This window comes from Hemitrygon akajei, chromosome 5, assembly GCF_048418815.1.
Source record: "Hemitrygon akajei chromosome 5, sHemAka1.3, whole genome shotgun sequence".
In the NCBI taxonomy this organism is placed as follows: Eukaryota; Metazoa; Chordata; class Chondrichthyes; order Myliobatiformes; family Dasyatidae; genus Hemitrygon; species Hemitrygon akajei.
Genome location: NC_133128.1, coordinates 85,495,639 through 85,522,696, shown reverse-complemented (window position 1 = coordinate 85,522,696; position 27,058 = coordinate 85,495,639). Strand labels below are relative to the sequence as shown.

At 40.5% G+C, this 27,058-nt stretch overlaps 1 protein-coding gene across 1 annotated transcript in view; it reads left to right on the top strand.

The window, feature by feature from the left end:
• rb1 (retinoblastoma 1) overlaps positions 1–27,058 on the top strand; it is a 307,448-nt gene that overhangs the window by 15,132 nt on the left and 265,258 nt on the right. The gene's annotated exons all lie outside the window — the stretch shown is intronic.

The window sequence follows — 27,058 nt, the reverse complement described above, 5'->3', positions numbered from 1 at the left end:
TTAATATCTTAACATCTTGTACCTTACTAAAGTCTTGTAGCATCAGACTTCAATTTAATAACCACCTATTTTTTTTATTTCTTTATTTTCTTTCCTTCAGCAAACAAAAACTAAAGAGTTGTGATCTTAGCTTATGTGTATACTACAAAAGTTCATGCAAAATACTAGTCTTTATGTTACTTTCAAACTTAACAGTCAAGCTTCCATGGGGGTTGTCTTTATTATTCACATGCTTTGTCGACATCCCTTAAAACCGGCTTCTGCTATTTAAAAATGGCGTCCCATTAACCCTTGCCTCTTTTACCCTGGCGAAATAGGCTTTCGCCCTCTCCTTTCATAGGAGTTATTTTATCAACAATGTGTTCCAAACTTAGACCATCTTCCAAATTTCCACACAATTCTTTAATTTTACGCAAGTTGCTAGTTTTCTCTTCAGGACCCTTCAGGCGATTAGGTGTCAATGCCAGCGATCCCTCTTTGTTCAAACAGCATTTCGAATTCTGCGGTTTCACACCACACTCTGGAATAACAATAGCGTGTGGGGCCCCTTTACCTTCCAAATCAACCTGTAATTGATTCACAGGCTTTGTGGTACCAAGCCATTGTCTCTGCAGCCTGGTTGCTGCTTCTGATATCAGTCCAGCCTTTAAATTTTCTTCATTCAATTTGGGAACTACACATTTCCCTTTTCCTTCAATAATAATATTCACCTCACCACCTTTGATCTCCTCACTAACTTTTAACACACCTTCGAGCACAAACACCTGGGAACTCTCACTTCCCACTATTACCAAGGTTAACCCTTTCTTCACTGAACCAAGTCCATCTGACCCACAAGGACTGCATTCCTTTTCAACTGAATCAAATACCTCAGACTTTTTCTGAGCTCCATTACTAGGTTCAGTACCACGTGCATCCACATCTTGGACACACTCAAACGGGACATTTGGCTCTTCCAGGCTTTCAATACCCGTACCCAGTTCAAATTCTAACTTCCCCTGATCCTCCCAGCTACTCGCTGGGCAACTCCCTTCTGGAGTAAACTCAACCCCGCGGGCTGAAACAACCTCATCTGCCAACCCAGCAGACTTCTTCAAGGTAAGGGCACCCTTTTCATCTAGGACTGCCCTCATTTCATTATCGGGAACACCTTTAGAATTTTCAACTTCTTCAAACAGTTCTGCCAAACCAGACAGATCATCCATGTCCAACTCTGGACCTTTTAACAGCTCTATCTGTTTCTCATCTTTATTTCGTGCCTCTAGAACTTTTCTCCTGGCTAAGGGCAAGACTACCTCCTCGCCCTTACTCTCTTTCACTTTACTACTCTCTGTTTTACCCCCCTCTAACCCTTGTTGGTACAGGGTCGGTAAAAACGTCTCGGCCAAGTCGATACTGGCCGGATTTAAACTGCTCCCTTTCTCAGCTGCCTTTCTCGACAGGCTGCGAGTGATCGCGCATGCGGGATAGATCTTGGAATCTAGGGGCGGGACCTCCACACTCACAGGCGGGCTTGTCAGCTTCATTGCTGACCAAACCTTACCACCGGCTAAATCATTACCCAGAAGGACGTCCGCGTCAGTTCTCGGGAATTCTGATCGCACCCCCATTTCAACTGGTCCAGATACCAGCTCACAATTTATAATGATCCTATGCAAGGGCACCACTTCGGTCCCTTTTCCTATTCCTTTCACAGCTACCATTCCTGTCTTGTGACCAAAATCCAATACCTTACTACTAATCAATGACAGTTCAGCTCCCGTGTCTCTCCAGATCCGCATGGGAACTGGTGGGTCTCCCTCTCTTACAGACACGGTTCCGTTTGACATACAAGTCTCAGACCCTTCTTGTACATGTCTACCCAGGGCTCTCTTGTCGATTTACTGATTACCACGGCACATCCGATAGGGACTGCTGCTTTCCCTTTTCCTGTCTCCTTCCTCGGAGCAAAGCACCTAGATGCAATATGTCCCCCCTTTCCACAATTAAAACAGGTCAAGCCCGGAAATCTCTGGCCGTCTTGCCTCTCCCCCTCAATCTTACCACTAGCTCCCGGCGGGACCTCTGCCTCAGCTGGCGGGCTTTCTCTATTGTTCCCACGGTCTCTCTGGGAACTTTTATGCGAGGAAAACTTTGTCTTGTGGGTTAGGGCATATTCATCTGCGAACCTAGCAAATTCGGAGATGGACTTGTTCGGCTTCTCATTCAAATACATCCGGGTATCCTCCGAAACACAACCTTTAAATTCCTCAATCAGAATTAACACCCTGAGACGCGAAAAATCCTCTTCCACTATTTCTGCTGTACACCAGCGATCCAAGAGCACACCCTTCTCATAGGCAAACTCGGTATACGTCTGATTCCACCCTTTCTTTAAATTTCTGAACTTTTGTCTATACGCTTCAGGTACCAATTTGTAGGTCCGGAGAATGGCCGCTTTTACTTTGTCATAATTCTCCGCCTCTTCCTCCTCCATGGACAACGCCGCATATGCCCGTTGTGCCTTCCCTTTTAACACACTTTGTAACAACGCCACCCACTGCTCTTTGGGCCACTTCTGATTCACTACCACCTTTTCAAAAAGCAAGAAATAACTATCAACATCCGTCTCCTCGAACGGAGGTACTAACCTCAACTCCGGACTAACATTAAACCGCTCCTCTCGGTCTGACCCTTGAGCTCTTTGCTCTTGCCTTAACTTCTCCATATCCAAGTCATGTTGCCTCTGTTTCTCTTTCTCCTCATACTCCCTCTCCTTCTCGGCTCTCTCCCTCTCTTTTTCAGCTGCTTCCAGCTGTTTTAACTGAATTTCATGCTCTCTTTGTTTCTCAGCTCTGTCCTGCTCTAACTCCTTTAGCTGGAGCTCATGCTCCCGTTGCTTCTCGGCTCTTGCTCTCTCTTTTTCAGCTGCTTCCAGCTGCTTTAATTTAATTTCATGTTCCAACCTTAATTTCTCCAACTCTAACTGAGCCATCCCACAGGCTGGTGCCTTTTCAGGGATATTTTCCAATACCTCAGCTGCGAACACATTCTTCTCAATATAATACTGAGTTATGGCCCTTCGCACCTCCCACTTTTTCATTGACAACCTCACCTCTGCGAGGTTTAGTCCCTTCACCATATTTATCAAGTCCGATTTGGTGGCTGCCTCTAGCGCCTCCAGAGTCGGGTTTTCTATAAATTCATCCAAGTCCATCTTTGCTGGTTTCCCGTCTGGCTACCTGCGTACCAGATCCAAGTTTGGACTTACAAGCCCGATTCACTGGCCTCCCAATTTGGTGTCAAATCCTGAGACGAGAACCCCAAGTTGTTACGTACCCCGTAACTGGGTCACTTACCAGCAAAGATAGAGAGGTCCGTTGAAGTCTGATGGTACTATTTTTAACAGTATTTATTGATAAAAATACACAAAAAGAATATCAATGCAAACATACAGATAATATAAGTCGTCACTACTAAGTCTAAAAGCGCAGGTATAATAATAATCACTAAGAAATAGCTCTGTCATTGTCTAGGGGATAATGTATTGTCCGATGGAAATATAAAAGTCACTCAAGTTCATGCAGGCTGCAGCCTTTGGTTGGAGTCAAGAGAGAGAGTTTAAAACTTGCCCATTCCTTTTATGATGTCAATCCTTCGAGAGTCGTTGGGGCTGATTTCTCCTTTGTTTTAGCTAAAGCCGTTCTTCCGTGGTAAGGCCCACCAATTCCGAGGCAAATGGAAAAGGACACACGTGGGCTTTCCACCGGCTGTCGCTATTACGCTGTTACAGGATTTCTAGTGTTTCTTCTGGTGCGTCTAAAGGGGTTGTTCCCCAGACCTTCTTTTATCCTTACGGGGTCTCAGATGTCAATCAGGTTGGGATGATGCCACCCCCCCCCCCCCCCCCAACCAGCCCACATTGCTCATTCCTTGAGGGCGTCGATGAATAGCACAGTGCTCAATACACAATTCCGTCTCCAAGAGACAATGGCCGTTTCCCGTGGCTTTGTATCGTTGAGGGACCAGGACATTCCAAACCCCCTGTGGATTCTGCGTCTCTCTCTCATTTCCTGGGTCTCCTGACCTGAATTAATAGCGATCTTGCGATTCTCAAAAAGGAGGGGGCTACGTTGTACCCTTTGGCCCCTCAGAGTTGTGGCACAGGCATAACACTATTAATTAATTTCACTAGCAGTAGTTAATTTATATTTTGCTTGAATTAAGTTCTTCTTAGTTTATTAACTTTTGTAGTAATATTTCAGTGTTTAAAATTTTCATTGTAGTTTAATATATTTTGAGCATACTTTAATATCTTGGATTGTCAGGGATATTCAGAAATATTTGGTCTTTAATAATTTTGAAAAATAGCTAAGTGTGAAGACGTGGCTGGTTTTCAAGTTTTTCCCAACTGTTTCATTATATGCTCTCCTTCAGGATGCCTGACCCCACACATCATGGCAGTGTCCCACAGGTCCCACCTCTGAGCAGAGTGTCTCCATCTTTTTGCCTAGGATTAACAACTTGTTAATAATGATGGATCTGCAACTGGCCCATTTTCATTTCTCACAGTGGTTATCTGTGATTGTTCAGTTACTGATTGTATGTTCGCAAAGTCTAGGGCAAATAGTTGTAATTCTACATTAAAAAATAGTAATAAGTAGTTGTTGATGAATTGTTCCATTTAACTAAATGTTAGAAGGAAACTGTAAATGCTGGAAATCTGAAACAAGACCAGAACATATTAAAAGCACTTAGCAGGTCAGGCTGTGTCTGTGGGAAAAGAAACAGTTAATATTGCAAGTCAGAACTGAAGAGTAGACAAAAGTAACTCATAAAGCTGCAGAGGGGCACATCTCTGATAAGGTGAATGAGGTAACTGGGAATAAACTGTAACCAGGATGTGTGGTTTATGAGTGAATGGGAGCAGTTGACAAAAAAGGTTTGCACTATGAAATGTAGAAAAAGGATTGTACCGGTAGATTAGGCTGGGCATGTCCTTCACTCTCACGGATTAGCTGCATTGATATGACAGATGGATAACTTATGCAGACTGGGACATCAAGTTACCTGAAGCTGTAAAGGATAATATTGAGTCCGGAGGGCTGCAATGTGCTCAGGCAGGAAATCTGGTTCTTTTCCTCAAGGTTGCATGGGCTTCACTGTGACAGCAGAGGAGACCACAGACCAAAAAGTTAGAACTGGAGTGGGATAGGAAATTAAAATGGTAGACAACAGGAAGCTCAGGGATCTTTGGAGGTTTCGTTTGTCTCTTTTTCCAGTTCTAACAATGAGTCTGTGACTGGAAATGTTAACTTTTTTTACTTCCCACATGCAGCTTGACCTGCTGAGTATTTCCAGTACTTCCTGTTTCATTTAACCATTGTAATTTATAATCAGTTATTCTGATAATTCTACAGTCATTGGTTGGAATTTTGTTTGTAACTTTAAGCCCTGACTCAGAACTTGAACATAATTTACAACTATTGTTTATTGCCTTCAAATGGATCATTGTATTATATTTTCAGAGAGGGAGTTGATTGAGGATAGGATCTGCTGATGTATTCTATTGTTTGATCTGATTACTGCATGCACAAGGAAAGGTGGGTTTGATTTGCACATAGTGTTTGTTTTCTGATTATGAAAAGATTATGTCAGGTTATATCCTTCGAGATGGGTGAAATTCTGGGATCTTTGCTGTGAATCTTGAATGAGTTACTTTTCCCAAACAGCATTTTTAGATCAGGCTTTATTCCATTGGTATTGGCAAGGCAAGAATTGAGGGATCAGACAGGATTCTTTGTATCCATGAGGCAAGTTCAGCAAGACAAAGAGTTCCTAAATGATGTGGGTGTTGCTAACGTGAGTTGTGGGTTTTGTGTTCGTGAGTGCTTGTAAGGTGAGACAATTTTTTTATTGTACCCAAGCCATTTTATTGACATTTACATTAAGGTTTTGATAGCTGCCCACGTAGCCAAGTTGTACTACATGCCAGTGAGTTTAGTATGGTACTTATACCTGAGCATCTTACTTGGCAGTAGAAAAAGCATATGTGAGAGCACTCCTTTTGTGTGGTTATTCAGTTTCCTTATTTGGCTAAGTTTATCACTCACTTCTTTAAAATGCTTCAAAGCCATCAAGCATGTGCATTGATTGGGTGCATAGCAGGGACTGGTTCTTCTGGAAGAATACTTTCACCTCCATCACCTAACTTACCTTCCTCTCTCTTGCTGTCACAAATTATTTGTATCAGTTTTATTTACCCACTGATTAATATAGTTCTCAGTTGTCCTGTTCTTCCTTAGCTATTTTTACTGGTCATTTTTACTTCCTGAAACCACACTATTTGAAAATATAGTAGAAATTTATTTTTCATAGATATCCGTAACAAACTAGTTAATGTTGTTAATCTTTTTGCTCCCTCCTAATGTCCACGGCCTTTTAAATTTAAATTTATCATGTTATCATTTTGTCTGTTCTTTTAGTAAGTTTCTTTTAATATAACTGCTGTTTTGAATTGTGGATCTTGGTAGCTTACTTTCTTTTCTGTAACAGTTAAGGTTAATTGTGGAAACAGATGTAATTTTTATTTTAAGTTCCTAAGGCTTAGCAATTTGAAGTAAAAATTTTAAAAAAACTGATTAGGCTGTGCAACATCTGTGGAGAGGGAAACAATTCAGTAACCTTTCATCAGAAGTGTAAAGGAGAGAAAATTAGGGACTTTTGTCTTGCAAAGAAAGGATAGGGTGAAGAGAAGAATAGGAATGAATGCCTGAGATTGGGTGCTGACCAGGTGACACAGTTGTTTTTGGTGCTTGTAAGGAAGGGGAATGAATGCTAGGAAATCATAGCTGCCCCATTATATGCAGAGTAAAAGTGAAACAAAAATGTCAGAGCATGCTGAAATTGGGCAATGCAAAATAGAGGAGATGATGGAATTCTGAAATAAAAGAGAATATTTGTGACAATCTGATCAGATATCATTTTGTAGAGAGGAGAACTGAGTTAGTTTTACAAATGTACTGGCTAGAAAGCAGGAAAGGCTGGTTATTTGATACAGTTGAATTCAGTAAATAGTCTGAAGGCTTGTAAAGTGTTGTTTTCATGATGTTCTCTTGAGCTATTTTGGAACAAAATCACAGAGATCAGATGAGAGTGGGATGGGAAATTCAAGTGACAGGAAATAAAGTGCAGGATCACCCAATGAATATTGGGCTGCTTCATGTAGCAGAGGTTGTAAATGCAATACGCTGAATTGGACAAAGTGCAAGCTGTTTCACCTGGAAGGATAGTGCGGGTCTTTGAATGAGGAGAAGAGATGATGTAAAATGACAGGTTCTGCATTTCCTGTGAGTTCATTGCTGAAGTGCAGTGTGAAAGGGAGTGGTTGTTGTAAATGAAGGTGTAGTTCGGGGAGTCACAATGTGAATTGTTCCTTTGGGATGCTGAAAGCTGAGGAAAAGAGAAAACATTCTGTAGGATAGTGGTCACCAAGATCCCCTACCTTGGCCTCAGTGAAAGGCAAGATCGACCTACTAAATCATTTAGAAAAAAACAGCTCAGATTGTACTTCCAACTTGAGGCCCTTTATTTGGGCTAATTGTACTTTGATTACATAAAATGCTTTTGTCAAACTTTAAAGTTAATTCAACCAAGAAAACACTGTAACTAGCATATCAAACAGGCCATAGCGGCATCGAGCTCATCCAATAACACCTTGAATAAGTGGTGCTGAAGTGCTTTTGCTCGAATCAAGTTTATCAGTTTGACCACCAGTGTCATTACATGAGAAAAGTCCACAACCTTCCCAGCCAAGGCCTGCTGATGAATCACACAGTGATAATCTAGGAAGGCGGGAAAATCAGGGTCATTACGGCACAGTGCTATAAAACTAATGCGCACACCGTGCATTGCTGGGGCCCCATCAGTAGTACTTGCCACCAGTTTATGAATGGGGATGTCATTTTCATGGACATTTTTTTAAAAACCCATTGTAAATATTCTCACCTCTTGTTCTCTCCTTTAAGTGCAAAAGAGTGAGGAAGTCCTCCTTTGTTGTAAAATCCTGGAAAGCCATTCTGACAAATACAGCAAGCTGAGTTGTTTGCATTCATTGAAATGTCGTGAAAAATATTCACAGACTGACAAGTCCTTTAACACTGTCGATCCATGTCTTCTGAGCAGCATGTTTGCTGGGCCTTCAACCCCGATTTTAGCTCCTCAACTTTCCTGGTATTGGTAAACTGTTACTAGACACTAGTATAAGTTTCAGGGGTACGAAAGCTAATGACACCACTGTTTTTGTTTCCTATTTCTTTTACATTTGGGGAATGTTGGAATTTAAAGGGGGAGAAGTGTTGTAATGTGAGCATTATAAAAATAAGTTAATACTAATTAGGATCATGGCAATACAGCAATACTCCCGCTACAGAAAGCTGTTTGTAAAGAGAGATTGTTTCCGGGGTTGCGGGGTTTTCCTTCCGGTCTTTTCTGCCCGGTGCGCATTAGTGAAAACCTCTGTATGTGAATATCATTTTACCGTTGTAGATAAAGTTGTTCCTTTTGGCATGAAGTTGTTGAGTGGTCCTTTTTCAAAGTAGAAGTTGCTATATATTTGCATCAAAAGGTTATCAGGCATAATGTATTTGTGTATTTATTTTTCATTTTTTTTCTGGATCTTCTGGGAAAGTCTCAAAGATCGACCAGTCAATTGTGATCGACTGGTTGGTGACCACTACTGTAGGGAAATCTTGTAGTCCCCATATTTTTGCCTCCTTTGATGAAATTCCACTTACAGTTTGACCTTTGTCTTTGGCTCCTACTCTATTCCATTGAAAACCATCTGTGTAACTGCCCCCATTCACCTTAGTCCATTTACTCTTTTTACAGCCCAATAATGATTACCTTGCCATAAGTCCAGTCTTATTGATAGCACTAAATATAATTTTGTCAAGCAGTGTTGGTCTCTGATGTATTCCATCCTTTGATCTCTACTCTTTCCTCATCCCTACAACTCCAATTTGCTTCTTTTCTCACTTTCCCAGTTCTGATGAAAGATTATCAAACTGAAATGCTTACTGTTTCTTTGTCAAAGTTAAAGTCAAAGTAAATCTATTATCAAAGTATGTATGTACAGTAGATTCCATTAATTGTGACACAGCAGTACATTTCAGCCCAATTAATTGGCTTCCCTAATTAGCTGAAGATTCATGGAATCTATTTATATAATTTAAAACAGTTCAAAAACAGAAGTAATAGTTATTTTAAAAAAGTGAGGTAGTGTTCATGGGTTCAATGTCCATTTAGGAATCGTATAGCAGAGGGGAAGAAGCTGTTCCTGAATCACTGAATGTGTGACTTCAGGCTTCTGTACCTCCTACCTGATGGTAACAGTGAGAAGAGGACATGCCCTGGGTGATGGGTTCCTTAATATTGGATGTCGCCTTTCTGAGGCATTGCTCCTTGAAACACTCAGGGACTTGAAGTTGCTCACTCTCTCCACTTCTGATCCACAATGAGGATTGGTTTGTGTTCCTTTGTTTTACTCTTCCTGAAGTCCACAATCAGCTCTTCATCTTACTGACATTTGTAGCATCAGCAAATTTGTAGATGGCATTTGAGCTGTACCCAGCTGCACAGTCATGGGTATAGAGGGAGTAGAGCAGTGGGCTGAGCCCACACCCCTGAGAGGTGCCAGTGTTGATTGTCAGCGAGGAGGAGATGTTATCACCAATCCGCACAGATTGTGGTCTTCCGGTTAGGCAGATGAGGATCCAATTGCAGAGGGAGATATAGAGGCCCAGGTTCTGTAGCTTATCGATCAGACCTGTGGGAGTGATGGTGTTAAATACTGAGCTATAGTCAACGAACAGCATCCTGACATAGGTGTTTGTATTGTCCAGGTGATCTAACGCTGTGTGAAGAGCCGTTGAGATAGTGTCTGCCGCAGACCTATTGTGGCGATAGGCAAATTGCAGTGGGTCCAGATCCTTGCTGAGACAGGAGTTGATTCTAGCCACGATCAACCTCTCAAAACATTTCATCACCTTAGATGTGAGTGTTACAGGATTATAGTCATTAAGGCAGCTCACACTACTTTTCTTGGGCACTGGTATAATTGTCTTTTTGAAGCAGGTGGGAACTTCTGACCATAGCACTGATGGTTGCAAATGTCCTTGAATACTCCCACCAGTTGGTTGGCACAGGTTTTCAGAGCCTTACCAGGTACTCCCAGCATGCAAGGGTTCACCCTCAAAGACAACCTAACATCAGTCTCCATGACAGAGATCAAAGGGCCACAGGGTGCAGCAGGGATCTTCACAGCTGTAGCTACATTCTCCTTTCAAAGTGGGCATAGAAGGCATTGAGCTTGTCTGGTAGTGAAGTATTGTTGCCATTCATGCTTTTGGTTTCATGTTGTAGGAAGTAATGTCCTGCAAACCCTGCCAGAGTTGGCATGCATTGGATGTTACCTCCAACCTTGCTTGTAATTATTTCTTCACTCTCTGTGAGTCATACCTGGTTTTCTTCTAAAGATCTGGATCACCAGATCTAGCCCTCAGCAGATGAAGAATCTCCCGGTTCATCCACGGCTTTTGGTTCAGGAATGTACAGCAAGTGCTCGTAGGCACACACTCATCCACACTGGTTTTAATGAAGTCAGTAACAACGGTGGCATGCTCATCCAGGTTTGAAGATTAATCCCTGTTTTGTCTGCTGATTCAAAGCAGTCCTGTGCTTCCCTTGTCCATACCTTCTTGGTCCTCACTACTGGTGCTGCTGACTCAGTCTCTGTCTACACTTGGGGAGTAGAAGTACAGCCAGGTGATCAGACTCTCCAAAGTGTGGGTGTGGAATAGTGGGGTAGGCATTCCACATAGCTCAAAGAGACTGAGGGCCTATTCTGTGCTGTGTTGAGATGGATAGATAGACAGACAGACATACTCTTGATGGTGGTGTTAAATAGTTAGAGAGATATTAAAAAAAAGACAAACTACTGTTTAACTGAGTAAAAAAACTGTGTACTTAAATGAAGTACAGAACAATTTAGAGCTCTACCAATGCTACCACAGCATTATAAAACAGTGTATTAGTTCCTATTAGTTATCGATGGAGGAATTCAACCAGCGTATGCTGCCATGTATGGGGCATCATGGAGTGGTAGCTCCTCTACCACTGAAGGAGTTTGTCATGTTCATTCTGGGGCAGCTCACTCACTTTTGGTCTTCATCGGACACTCGGCTCTCACCTGTGGCTCCGAGTAGCTGTTTTTATGCAACAGTGGCCACACTGCTTCGACAAGCGGGCTAAATCAGGTGAGAGTAGCTGGTGGGCCTCATACCCAGTGAAACAGAGACATGCCTGTCCTAGCTTGTGAAGTCAGATCTGGCAGACTGGCTGGATGAAATCAGCTGTGCGATCCAACAGCCAAGAAGGTGGTTCTGTAACACTTTGAGGAGAGTGAAGACATGATGAGGCATGGAAGAAATTATGGCTAACCACTGTGATCAATGTAGACCCCAGTTTGTGACACTCATTTGTATCACTCTCTCTGAAACTGAGAGAGTGGAACTGTCCTAGGGCAATAGCTTGTCCACATTTAAAAGCTCTTCCCGCACAGATTTCACTTCATCGTCGGACAACCAACACATTACTGTGTTCTTTTGATTGACTGTAAATGAGCAAAATCAGTGCTGACACCCAGTGCAGATAATAGACAGTCTATATTCAATGCTTTCTACAATTACATCCTCCAAATCTTCATTTTCATTGTAATATTAATACCTTCACATTCTTCATAGTACCTAACGTGTTGACCTAGAAAAATTGTTTTATTTTCACTAACATCTGTTTCTGGCATCTCCAAGGCGGAATGCTTGAAACCGCAGTGAGTAAAACAGTTCTAAATGGTCTTACTGCTTATTTCTCACCAACTATCAGTGATAAAAATCACTGCTTTTTGAGCACAAGCGCACACAAATGGCGCTATTTAAAAACTTCGCACTCGGTACAGCGTAGTGTCTAATAGCCACAAAAGTTCATGTGACTGTTGCTAGTTAAAAACTGTTCAGCAACAATCTCATGTTCCAATTAACTGACATAGTGCCTCCATAAATGAAGGGAATCTCAGCAATTTTCTCAATTAGTTTTTGTTCTTTAAACATTGTCCCAATTAAGTGGCTGTCTTGATTATCTGATGGACCAATTAACCAGAATCTGTCTGTCTGTCTATCTAGATATGGTGCAGACTAGGCCCTCTGTCTTTTTGAGCCACGTAGCCCAGTAACTTCCGTTTAACTCTAGCCTAATCACGGAACAATTTATAATGACCAATTAATCTACTACCTGGTATGTCTTTGGAATGTGGGAGTAAACTGAAGCACCCTGTGAAACACACTCTTTCCATAGAGAGGACAGTAGAGCAGAGCTAATAGGACTTGATGTTTCAATCCCCATGATAAATTGGCACTCTCGATGTTGGCAGTAGGCTTGGAGTGGTGATGAGGAGGGTAACTATGTCGTCAGGGTCATCAGGTGGGCACCCTCCTTCTTTGACATTTCGTTGATAAGCCCTTGACGTCTCCAGAGGGCTCAACGGCGCTACCTGGCGTCCCAGATACACACCCTTCAGTTCTGTACCCTCCTGTCTTCATCTTGCAGCCCAGTTGTTGTCTTTCCTTTTAAACCAAATCCAATTGCTGCTTTCTTCTGCTGCATTTGACAAGGACTTGATTGCTTGTTGGAGGGAGACACCCCTCACCCTCATCTTCTTCAATAGACTGGTCGTAGATGTAGCAACGAATCCCCTGCATCCCACTTCTACAGGGAAAATCTTGGTCTTCCAGCCGTTCTGAGCAGCTTCAGTTGCCAGTTCAGAGTACTTGGTCTTTTACCTCTCATAAGCTTCTTCAACGCCATCTTCCCATGGTACTGTCAATTCCACAACATATGCCAGCTTGGCTGTTGTGGACCACAGGACTATGTCTGGCCGGAGTGTTGTAGCTGCAATATCTGGGGGAAACACAAGCTTTTCCTCCAAGTGCATGTCCATTTTCCAATCACAAGCAACCTGCAGAATGCTTATATCCTTTGATATTACTTGGTGCTCTGGGGTTTGGCCTGCTGGTACAAATCGTGTAATGTGGATATTTCCTGCTGATGTTTATGGGAGAGCATTTACGGTGGTTTGCCTCTGTGCCAAGATTGATGTCAGCTTTCTGAGAACTAGGTTATGCTGCCAAGTGTACTGCCCCTGGCTGAGGCTGGTGGTGCATCCTGTTAAAATGTGCCTTAGTTTTCCAGGTGCTTGACAAAGAGAGCAAGTGGGGTCTTCTCCCCACCACTGGTTCAGGTTTTGAGTTGTTGGTAGGAGGTCATAAATGGCTCTGATGACAAAACTTAGCCGAGATCCCTCCATCTCCCAGATGTCACGCCAACTGAGTTTCCTCTTTTCCAGGCTCTCCCAGTTAGTCCATTGGCCCTGCTTGGCCATTGAGACGGCTCTGGCGTGTCGCTCTGCCTCCTCCTGTCTCCTCACCTCCTCCACCACGAACAGTCTCATCCGCACTGATGTTGCTTTGTACCATTGAGGAGCCTTTGGGATGAGCCCGAGACTGGCTCTCCCATATTGGACTTGGCCAACCGCATCCTTGAAGTGAGGAGCAAATCTAGCACTCTGAATGGCTTCAGATGGGGTCCACTTCCTCCCCGTTGCCACACGGGGGTCGCTGTTCGAATAACAGTATCTTCAGATTCAGTGAGGGTAATGACCAACCTTGCTTTGGTGTGTTACGTATCCCGTAACTGGATCACTTACCAGCAAAGATAGAGAGGTCCGCTGAAGTCTGATGGTACCATTTTTAAACGTTTTTATTTATAAAGGGGCACAAAAGTAAGGTTAATACAAACATTCAGATAACATACGTCGTCAATACTCAATCTAAAGCGCAGGGATAGTACTAATCAATAAGAAATAAGCTCTATCGTTGTCTAGGGGTAAGGTATATATTGTCCGCTGTATATCTAAAAGTCTCTTGCGTTCACTGCAGTTCCACCAGCTGCCGTCTTCTGGGGTGTCGTGGTGGTGCACTTTGTTATAGAGAGAGAGATAGAGATTGAATGAAACAATTACCCGGCGGGTTTTTTCCAACCTTTAGGAGTTTGATCCGTCGGAGTCTCGTTGGGGGGTGGCCGTTCACTTGTGGCCTCTCCGGTAGCTAAAGCCGTTCTTTTGTGGTGAGGTCGCCAATCCCAGGCAAGGAAAAGACGCACACGAACCCCCCCACCGGCTGTCGCTATTAAACACTGTCACAGGATTTCTAGCGTGTCTTCTGGTGCGTCTGGGGGGGCTGTCTTTACAACCCCTCTTTTATCTGAACTCACGGGGTCTCAGATGTCAATCAGGTTGGGATGATGCAATCTCTCTCCGTCTCTCCACCCACATTGCCCTGAGGGTATACACGTAGTACAGTTCCCAATTCACAAAGGTGTCTCCACAAGACAATGACCACAGTCGCCAGCTTTTGTCTCGCCGTGAAACGAGGGACACCGCACGTATCTCTCTCTTCTCTTGGGTCATTGACCCCCACTTCACTAGGGCTCTTGCGATTCTCACAAAGGAGGGGGCTGGGATCATAACAGGTGCATTTAAATTCTTCCACAAGACTTGTAATTGGTAATTCCAATTTGCTGTTCCCGTACAGTCCAACAGGACTTAAGCATCGTGCAAGTCCAAGAAATTGTTTCACATGTGTGCTAATCACTCTTTCGAGCTTTTCCACCTTGTTGATGGGGATTTCATACACTGTTAAAGGCCACATGAGTCTTGGGAGTATGCTGAACTGGAAGCACCACAGCTTGAGTTTTCCTGGCAGCAAGGTCTTGTTGATGCGAGCTATATAAGTGATGGTATCCTTTTTGAGTTGTTTAAACTGCTCTGTGTCCTTGAGATTAGCGTCATACCATTGACCCAAGCTCTTCACTGGCATTTCTGAAACAGATATGAAATCTTTGATCCGTGACTTGACCTTTGACAATGGAGATGCTTCTGCACTTGCTGGGCTTGATCTTCATCCTCGCCCATGTGATGTTTTGATGAAGCTTTTGCAGAAGTCTCTTGGTGCAGGGGACAGTTGTCATCAGTATTGTTATATCATCCGTATAGGCTCGTATCGGTGGTAACCTTTGACCAAACTGTAGCCGTTTTCCACCCGCAACCCATTTTCAGGCTCTGATAATGAGCTCCATTGCCATAGTGAAGGCCAATGGGAAGATGGTGCACCCCGCCATGATGCCTACTTCCAGTGGTTGCCAAGCTGTGGTGAAGTCTGATGTTGTGAGAGGAACTTGCAGATCCTGGAAGTAGTGTTTTACCAGATTTGCTATTGTTGCAGGCACCTGAAAGAATTCAAAAGCAGTCCACAGCAGGGAATGAGGAACTGATCCATAGGCATTGGCCAGGTCAAGGAACAAGACATGCAGATCCTTTCCTTCTTTCTTAGCTGTCTAGATTTGATGTCATATGACCCTGGTATGTTCAAGGCATCCCTAGAAGCCTGCTATGCCCGCCTTTTGGACTGACGTGTCAATGAAATGGTTTTGTTTCAGATATTTTGTCTTTGCGCCAACCTGCTGAAAAAGATCTTGCCTTCTATGTTCAGAAGGTTTATTTGGTGAAACTGTTCAATGGTGGACAAATTCTTTTCTTTTGGGATCAGAACTCCCCCTGCTGTTCTCCAGGCTTTGGGGGTAACTTGCTTTTCCTACGCAACCCTCCTGTTTCTCCAGAGGAATTTCAGAACATCTGGGGTGTTCTTGTAGACACAGTACATAACACCATTAGGGCCTGGTGCTGATGCCAATCATGCCTTCCTCACTACCTTTTTCACCTCACTCAGCTTGGGAGGGTTGATGTTAAATAGATGTTGTGGGGGTGAGATTGGCGGAATGTCAGCTGGGACATTTCATTTTCATTTTTAGAATCTTTTTATTGGGACATAATCTTCTACAGCTATAAAATGATACAAAACTTCAACAGATTAATATGTATACAATTAATAAAGCTGAAGAAAAAAAGCTGATCGTAATATATAAAAATGGAAAAAAATTATATATATATATATATATATAGGAAAAAGAAGGGAAAAAAAGAACCCCATCTAACTAGGAAAAAGCCCCACTAACTACAAAAAAAAGGGAAAAAAACTCATTAGGAATCAACCCCCTGGAGCAATACGTTTGACCATCATCTAAATATAAAAAAAAGAGTCATCCACCACCAATTCATATTTATAAAAAAAAATTAGAAGGAAACCATGTAGAATAATTCAAATTAAATGATAATATTTGGCAAAAGAACCCCATCTTCTCTCAAAATCGAATCGAGGATCAAAAGTTCTACTTCTAATTTTTTCCAAACTGAGACATAACATTACTTATAACCATATAACCATATAACAATCACACCACGGAAACAGGCCATTCCGGCCCTCCTAGTCCGTGCCGAACTCTTAATCTCACCTAGTCCCACCTACCCACACTCAGCCCATAACCCTCCACTCCTTTCCTGTCCATATACCTATCTAATTTTACCTTAAATGACACAACTGAACTGGCCTCTACTACTTCTACAGGAAGCTCATTCCACACAGCTATCACTCTCTGAGTAAAGAAATACCCCCTCGTGTTTCCCTTAAACTTTTGCCCCCTAACTCTCAAATCATGTCTTCTCGATTGAATCTCCCCTACTCTCAATGGAAACAGCCTATTCACGTCAACTCTATCTATCCCTCTCAAAATTTTAAATACCTCGATCAAATCCCCCCTCAACCTTCTACGCTCCAATGAATAGAGACCTAACTTGTTCAACCTTTCTCTGTAACTTAAGTGCTGAAACCCAGGTAACATCCTAGTAAATCGTCTCTGCACTCTCTCTAAATTATTGATATCTTTCCTATAATTCGGTGACCAGAACTGTACACAATATTCCAAATTTGGCCTTACCAATGCCTTGTACAATTTTAACATTAAATCCCAACGTCTGTACTCAATGCTCTAATTTATAAAGGCCAGCGTTCCAAAAGCCTTCTTCACCACCCTATCTACATGAGACTCCACCTTCAGGGAACTATGCACTGTTATTCCTAGATCTCTCTGTTCCACTGCATTCCTCAATGCCCTACCATTTACCCTGTATGTTCTATTTGGATTATTCCTGCCAAAATGTAGAACCTCACACTTCTCAGCATTAAACTCCATCTGCCAACGTTCAGCCCATTCTTCTAACCGGCATAAATCTCCCTGCAAGCTTTGAAAACCCACCTCATTATCCACAACACCTCCTACCTTAGTATCATCAGCATACTTACTAATCCAATTTACCACCCCATCATCCAGATCATTTATGTATATTACAAACAACATTGGGCCCAAAACAGATCCCTGAGGCACCCCGCTAGTCACCGGCCTCCATCCCGATAAACAATTATCCACCACTACTCTCTGGCATCTCCCATCTAGCCACTGTTGAATCCATTTTATTACTCCAGCATTAATACCTAACGACTGAACCTTCTTAACTAACCTTCCATGTGGAACTTTGTCAAAGGCCTTGCTGAAGTCCATATAGACTACGTCCACTGCCTTACCCTCGTCAACATTCCTCGTAACTTCTTCAAAAAATTCAATAAGGTTTGTCAAACATGACCTTCCACACACAAATCCATGCTGGCTACTCCTAATCAGATCCTGTCTATCCAGATAATTATAAATACTATCTCTAAGAATACTTTCCATTAATTTACCCACCACTGATGTCAAACTGACAGGTCTATAATTGCCAGGCTTACTTCTAGAACCCTTTTTAAACAATGGAACCACATGAGCAATACGCCAATCCTCCGGCACAATCCCCGTTTCTAATGACATCTGAAAGATCTCCGTCAGAGCTCCTGCTATCTCTACACAAACTTCCCTCAAGGTCCTGGGGAATATCCTGTCAGGACCTGGAGATTTATCCACTTTTAAATTTCTTAAAAGCGCCAGTACTTCCACCTCTTTAATCGTCATAGGTTCCATAACTTCCTTACTTGTTTCCCACACCTTACACCATTCAATATCCTTCTCCTTAGTGAATACCGAAGAGAAGAAATCATTCAAAATCTCTCCCATCTCCCTCGGCTCCACACATAGCTGACCACCCTGATTCTCTAAGGGACCACTTTTATCCCTCACTATCCTCTTGCTTTTAATATAACTGTAGAAGCCTTTCGGATTTACTTCCACGTTATTTGCCAAACCAAACTCGTAACTTCTTTTAGCTTTTCTAATCTCTTTCTTAAGTTTCCTTTTACATTCTTTATATTCCTCGAGCAATTCCATTACTCCATGCTGCCTATATCTATTGTAGACATCCCTCTTTTTTCGAACCAAGTTTCTAATATCCCTTGAAAACCATGGCGCTTTCAAACCTTTAACCTTTCCTTTCAACCGAACAGGAACATAAAGATTCTGTACCCTCATAATTTCACCCTTAAATGACCTCCATTTCTCTATTACATCCTTCCCATAAAACAACTTGACCCAATCCACTCTCTCTAAATCCCTGCGCATCTCCTCAAAGTTAGCCTTTCTCCAATCAAAAATCTCAACTCTAGGTCCAGTCCTGTCCTTCTCCATAATTATATTGAAGCTAATGCTATTGTGATCACTGGACCCGAAGTGCTCCCCAACACATACATCCGTCAGCTGACTTATCGCATTCCCTAACAGGAGATCCAACACAGCCCCATCTCTAGTCGGTACTTCTATGTATTGTTGCAAAAAACTATCCTGCACACATTTCACAAACTCTAAACCATCCAGCCCTTTTACAGAATGAGCTTCCCAATCTATGTGTGGAAAATTAAAATCTCCCACAATCACCACCTTGTGTTTATTACAAATATCTGCTATCTCCTTACACATTTGCTCTTCCAACTCACGCTCCCCATTAGGTGGCCTATAATACACTCCTATCAGTGTTACTACACCTTTCCCATTCCTCAATTCCACCCAAATAGCCTCCCTAGAGGAGCTCTCTAATCTATCCTTCCAAAGCACCGCGATAAGATTTTCTTGAGAGAACCATTCAATTAATGTAGAGGAAGAGATGTCTTTCCATTTTAATAAAATAGCCCTTCTTGCCAGTAGTATAACAAATGCAATTACATGTTGATCTGAAGATGAGACACCCTGAATATGATGCGGAACTATTCCAAATAGAACAGTCAATCTATTAGGTTGTAAATTAATTTTCAGAGCTTTAGAAATTGTAGAAAAGAAAGATTTTCAAAACGATTTTAATGAAGAACATGACCAGAACATATGTGACAAAGTAGCTACTTCAGTTTTACATCTATCGCAGTGGTTGTCTATACTAGGGAATATTTTTGATAGTCTCTCCTTTGTTAAATAATAACGGTGAACAATTCTAAATTGAATGAAACAGTGGTTGGCACATATAGAAGAAGAATTTACGTTTTTCAAAACTCGAAGCCAATCTTCATTAACAAAGGTCATATTAAGTTCTCTCTCCCAATCTTGTTTAATCTTTAGTGGTAGGTTCTCTTTTTGTGACAAAAATAAATTATAAATTCTGCTAATGGAACCTCTCACTAAAGGTTTCAACTTCAAAATGGTATCCAACAAATCAGATTCTTCTATATATGGAAACTTAGGGAAATATTGTTGTAAAAAAATGTCTAACCTGAAAATATTGCAAAATATGTGTATGAGCAAGAGAATATTTGTTAATTAACTCTTCAAAAGTCATCAATTGACCATCACAAAATAAATCTATAAAAGAACAGATCACTTTATTTCTCCATAGGAGAAAAATGGGGTCAGTTATTGAAAGTTTAAATGAAAAGTTTTGATATAAAAAACTAGACAACTTAAATTGTTTAAAATTTTAAAAATTACGAAACTGAACCCAAATCCGTAAGGATTGTTTAATAACTGGGTAAAGATTTAAATTTGGAATTTTAGAGAGCTGTAAAGGTAATGGAGTTCCTAATATTGAAGTTAAATGAAATTGTTTAACAGCTTTTAGTTTCAAATCAACCCATAATGGTTTTTGGTTCTTATTGAGCCAGTATAACCAAAAACATAATTGTCTGATATTCACAGCCCAATAATACAGTCTTAAATTAGGAAGTGCAAGTCCACCATCTTTTTTAGATTTTTGTAAAGGATACTTGTTAATTCTTGGTCTCTTATTGTTCCAAATAAAGGAAGAAATAAGAGAGTCAATTTGATCGAAAAATATTTTAGTTAAAAAGCTAAGTATATTTTGGAAGATATATAAAAATCTAGGTAAAATCATCATTTTCACAGCATGGATATGATCTACTAAAGAAAGAGTAAGTGAATTTCATCTAGAAAATAGTTGTTTCATGGAGTCCATTAAAGGAACTATATTAGCTTTGTAAAGATCTTTATATTTTTTAGTAATTATAATACCTAAATATCTAAATGTATTAACAATTCTAAAAGAAATATCATTATATATACTAACAGGGACATTTAATGGAAACAATTCACTTTTATTCAAGTTAAGTTTATATCCTGAAAATTTACCAAAATCTTTAAGTGTTTCCAAAAGATTAGGAATTGATTCCTCAAGATTCGAAATAAAAACCAAAAGATCATCTGCATAAAGAGAAATCTTATGTATGGTTCCATTCATAGAGATACCATGAATATTTTTGGCTTCACGTAATGTTATAGAAAGGCTCTAGTACAAGATTAAATAATAAAGGGCTTAATGGACCTCCCTGTCTAGTACCACGAGAAAGTGAGAAAAAAGACCTGCAGTTATTAGTAATGACAGTGGCAATAGGATTCTTATAAATCATTTGAATCCACCTATTGAAATTATTACCAAAACCAAATTTTTCTAATACTTTAAACAAATATGGCCATTGAACTCAAAAGCCTTTTCTGCATCGAGAGAGATAACACATTGAGGTTGTTTAGATAATGATGAATATATAATGTTCATCAATCTCCGAACTTTAGAGAAAAAGTAATGGCCTTTAATAAAGCCCGTTTGATCCATAGAGATGATTTTAGTTAAAATATTTTCCAAGCGATTAGCCATTATTTTAGAGAGAATTTTTGCATCCGCATTTAATAGCGAAATAGGTCTATATGATGAACATACAACAGGATCTTTATCTTTTTTAAGAATTAAGGAAATAGATGCTTCATAAAAAGAAGGTAAATTACCCTTCTCAAAGGAGTCATGAAATATTTCCAAAAGATATGGAGAAAGTAATCTTTCTAATTTTTGTAAAATCCCACCGAATAACCATCAAGTCCAGGAGCTTTACCAGATTGCATTGATAAAATAGCTTTCTGAATTTCATGCTCGATAATTGGAGCATCAAGCATCTGTTGATCTTAAACAGAAATTTGTGGAAATTTAATCTTATGTTAAAAAGCCTTCATTTTGGAGGAATCTGCAGGAAATTGAGATCTGTAAAGATCAGAATAAAAATCTTGAAAAATATTATTAATGTCTTCATGGTTACTTGCTATATCTCCATTATTTTTATGAATCTTTAAAATTTGCCTTTTAGCTCTAGCTGCTCTTAATTGGGAAGCTAAGAGCTTATTATTTTTATCCCCGAAAATATAAAATTGACTTTTCAATTTAAGCAAATATCCTTCAATAGGATATGTTAATAATAAATTATATTGTGATTGTAATTCTACTCTTCTTTTAAATGAAACATTTGGAGAGATTTCATTAATGTTATCTAATTCTTTAATTTGTTTAGAGATTTTATCTAATTCCATTCTTGTTTGTTTCTTCAGTTTAGCTATATACGAAATAATTTGACCACGTAAATAAGCTTTTAATGTATCCCAAATTACTAACTTTGAGACATTTCCTATATTATTGAAGAGCAAAAACTCTTTTATCTGAACATCAATAAACTCAACAAATTCTGAACTTTGTAATAAATGTTCTGGAAAACGCCAAAATGGTCTGGTAGAAACAACATCTTTCAGTTCAAATATTAAGTTTAAAGGAGCATGATCAGAGATAGCAATCGCATCATACTCACACTTCTGAACATTAAATAAAAGTTAAGGGTCGACTATAAAATAGTCGATTCTCGAATATTTATTATGAGCATGTGAGAAAAAAGAGTATTCTCTATCACTAGGGTGCATATGTCTCCAGACCTTAATTAAACCATAATCAATTAAAAAAGAATTAATAAGTGATGCAGAACGTTTAGGGAGTTGATGTTTGGATGATGACTTACCCATTAAAGGATTTAAACAAGTATTAAAATCACCACCTATTAATAACATATATTCATTTAAATCAGGTTATAGAGCAAAGACAGCTTTAAAAAATGAGGTATCATCAACATTTGGTCCATAATTATTAATCAAAACCATTTTCCTATTACAAATTATTCCTTTAACAATCAAAAATCTACCATTAACATCGGCTATAATATCCTCCTAATTAAAAGGAATATTGGAATCAATAAAAATAGAGACACCTCTAGTTTTACTCTGGGAGTTTGCATGAAACTGAGGACCCTTCCAAAATTCAAAAAATCGATTTTTATCACATAAACCTGATATGCGTCTCTTAAGCAAAGATTATATCAGGCTGGAATCGGTTAATAACTTTAAATGTTTTCTTACGCTTAATAGGATAATTCCATCCGCGAACATTCCAAGTTAAAACATTTAACTGTTTAGATATCATCATGGAACTTTGTATCTAAAAAGAGTAGTTAGACACATGTCAGGATAAGGTAGTCGAAAATGGTGGAGTTGAACAGCAATAAAAATAATTGGCGTATGCTCCGGGATTCCATAATGGGGATTTAAAAAACACCCAAACTACAAAGCACAGAAACAAGTTGATATCAATCGACGCAAGCCCCAAGTAACGCATAGATGCAAATACAAACTCCGCCTACCTAAGTAAAATAAAGTGAAAAAAGTAATTTTTTACTCTACCGAACATAAAACTCATTACACTCGACATATATCTCAATATAATTAACTTGGAAGGAAAGTGTTTTTCTTGTAAAACAAAACGACCTTCAATTTGAAAGTAACCTTCATAAAATTAGATAAGGGAAGAAAAACACATCCAAAACAATTCTTGAAATATTTGCACAAAAGAAAAACAATCGCCATCTTTAAATTGTCCAACCTATCTTTAAAACATAAGGAAATCCAAATAATTACTTAAAAGATCTTTACAAAAGCATATGAAACAAAAAAAAACAATTAATTCATTTAAATGCTGCAGAGAAAAAATTCTAAATGGTTCAAACTTATCTACAGTCTTTTAACAGTTCTCCCGCTATGTCTTCTGAGGTTAAACCAGTCTTTTTCAGAGGTAAAAATGCATTTTAAGGTAAAGACTTTCTGTAACCATCAAATCTTCTAATCTCATCAGTCTTTACACTGCAAGACAATCAAGCCATTATAAATTATTCAAGCTTCAGACTCATCATCAGATCCATCAGGTAAAAAGTTAATAAAACACAATGCTTCGGCTGGATCATCAAAAATATGAGTGCCAGACTTTTTGACAAAAACCCTTAATTTAGCTGGGTACTGGAGCAGTGGAGAAAGCTTTTTTTGATATGCTAATTTCATAACTGATGCGAATCCAGCACGCTTAACAATTTCGCTTGGAAAATCAAAAAAGCGAATCTCTGAATCTTGATATTGAAATAGACTTTTTTTCCTTGCAAGCTGAATAATATGGTCTTTGTCTCTGAAATGGAGAAAACTCACAACAATGTGTCTGTTTTTACCTTGATCCAAGAATTTTAAAGTGCTGATTCTATGAGCCATTTCAATATCTGAAGGCTGTAAACAAACCTCCGGAAATAAAGACTGAAACATTTTTGCAAAATAATCCAGTGTGTCGGCCAATTCTGATTCCTCTTTTAATCCAACAATTCGAATATTATTCCAACGTGATCGAGCTTCGAGATCAACGATCCGTTGTTGGGCTTTTTCCAAACGAGAAGAAAGGTCAGCAGTATTTCGACTAACTTCTTTAAGATCAAGGCTCAGAGAGTCAACTTTTCCTTCAAATTTCTCTTTTAATTGAGTTATTTCAATGCCAAAATTGCTGATTTGAGACTCCAGTCTCTTCACCCAGGGGGGTTCCTCTGAGAATTCGTCAGCTTTTTTGGGCTTCCCATTGCCCAGGTCTGGATTTCTTTTGGCGCTTCTGAGAGTAGCCATAATTATAACTGTTACTCTACAGATCCGACTGAGTAAAGTTGAAATTTCAAAGTTTAAGTTGGAAAAGAGAGAGATTAAAGGCAGGCATAAAGAGACTATGTCTTACATGTCCATATGCGGAGGGCGGAGTCCAGCTGGGACAAGTATCGGTTCGTCTTTTAGCTCATCAGTGGGGTGGTTCTGAGATATCTTTCAACCTCCTCTTTCGATGCTTTCAGTGATCCGCTTTTCTCTTTTGTGAAAATGCCTTTCACATATTTAAAGGGGTCTTTGTAGAAGTCTGTTCTAGCTTTTTCCTTCTTTTTGCGTCGTTTCCTTAAATTCTCTGCTATGCACAACTTTGAGAGCCTTTGATTTAGCTCCTCTTGAAGGAGGTTGATGCCCTCCCTTTCTTCTGCTGTTGCTTTTTTCCACAATTTCCTCAGGCCTCTTCTTTCTTTAACAAGTCGTTGGATTTCCTGGAGACGACGGGATTTGGGGGATTCTTGCTGACTTGTTCCTTCACTCCAAATTTCTCCTTTCCATAGCTGTAAATCAGGTCGCCCATCTTCTCCATCTTCTTTTCTTCTGATTCCTTGATGCCACTTAAGATCAGGCTCATATCTACATTAATGGTTTCCCACTCCTTGCTGTTAGACTTTGGCCATTTCACCAACGGCTTACATTCTTGCATCTTCTCCACTTTACGATGTACTTGGCTGTGTCTTGGACTGCTGCTTGTGCCCGAAACTTCCACATCCTGTAGGGTGCTGATACTCTGCGGACTGTGGTTTTCTTCCTGCCGCTGAGTTTCATCCGACTGATTTGACCTTCCTCTTAACAGAATCTTGTCAATGCGGGGCCCTAGGTTGGAGATTTTCAAGCATTTCTTCCGTCCTTGATGAATTTTAAGACCACGAATTGATGTTACTTTAGTCCAGCCACACGCACAGGTCTGAAGAACATGTCCAGCTGCTGGTTTCTCAAGAGTATTGCCACTTCCTTGATTCATTGTTGTGTCCATGCCAAGGTTCGTTACCGGGAGGTCAGTCAGAGAGTCTTCTTGCGCCCCCGCTCTCGTAGACTAGTGGGGTGCCACAGGGCTCAGTATTGGGACCACAGCTGTTTACCATTTACGTTAACGATTTGGATGAAGGCATAGAAAATAACATCAGCAAATTTGCTGATGATACTAAGCTGGGTGGCAGTGTGACATGTGATGAGGATGTTAGGAGAATTCAGGGTGACTTGGATAAGCTGGGTGAGTGGGCAGATACTTGGCAGATGGCGTTTAATGTGAATAAGTGTGAGGTTATCCACTTTGGGAGTAAGAACAGGAAGGCAGATTATTATCTGAACGGTGTAAAGTTGGGTAAGGGAGAAATACAAAGAGATCTCGGAGTGCTTGTTCATCAGTCACTGAAGGTGAATGAGCAAGTGCAGCAGGCAGTGAAGAAGGCTAATGGAATGTTGGCCTTTATTACAAAGGGGATTGAGTACAAGAGCAAGGAAATCCTCTTGCATTTGTACAGAGCCCTGGTGAGACCACACCTGGAGTATTGTGTACAGTTTTGGTCTCCAGGGTTAAGGAAGGACATCCTGGCTGTAGAGGAAGTGCAGCGTAGATTCACGAGGTTAATTCCTGGGATGTCAGGACTGTCTTACGCAGAGAGGTTAGAGAGACTGGGCTTGTACACACTAGAATTAAGGAGATTGAGAGGGGATCTGATTGAAACATATAAGATTATTAAGGGATTGGACAAGATAGAGGCAGGAAATATGTTCCAGATGCTGGGAGAGTCCAGTACCAGAGGGCATGGTTTGAGAATAAGGGGTAGGTCATTTAGGACAGAGTTAAGGAAAAACTTCTTCTCCCAGAGAGTTGTGGGGGTCTGGAATGCACTGCCTCAGAAGGTAGTGGAGGCCAATTCTCTGGATGCTTTCAAGAAGGAGCTAGATAGGTATCTTATGGATAGGGGAATCAAGGGATATGGGGACAAGGCAGGAACTGGGTATTGATAGTAATTGATCAGCCATGATCTCAAAATGGCGGTGCAGGCTTGAAGGGCCGAATGGTCTACTTCTGCACCTATTGTCTATTGACTCTGGGGGTATAGATGATGCCAGAATTGACCATCAACTCTGACAGACCAAGCTGTAATAGCATTGCGCTAACTGCTACACTACCATGGTACATATAGTATATTTTACAATATACTTCCTTGAAATTCATTTTCTCGTAGACATTTACAGGAAAGTAAAGAAATACAATATAATTCATGAAGAGCTTTACATAACCAAAGACTAACAAGCAGCCAATGTGCAAAAGAAGAAAAACTGTGCAAATAAAAAATAATATGACAACTTAAGTTGTAGAATCCTTGAAAGTGGGTTTTGTAGGTTATGAAATCAGTTCAACGCTGAGGTAAATGAGATTATACACGTGGGTTCAGGAACCTGATGGTTGTAGGGTAATAACTTTCTGAACCTGGTGGTGGTCTGGAATCCAAGGTTCCTGTACCTCCTGTTCAATGGAAGTAGCACAAAGAGACTATGGCCTCTAGTGGAGGTCCTTGATGATGGATGCTTTTTCTTGTGGCAGTGCTCCATGTAAGTATGCTCAGAGTGGGAAGGCTTTTCCTGTGATGGACTGGGCTGTATCCACCACTCTCCATTTTTGAGCATTGGTGTTTCTATATCAGGTTGTGATGCAGCTAGTCATGATACTCTCTTAACTGCAAATGGTGACATGATGATGCAGCAGTTAGTGTTGCAGCCTCACAGGCTTCTGGACTGAGTTTGATCGTAACCACGATTT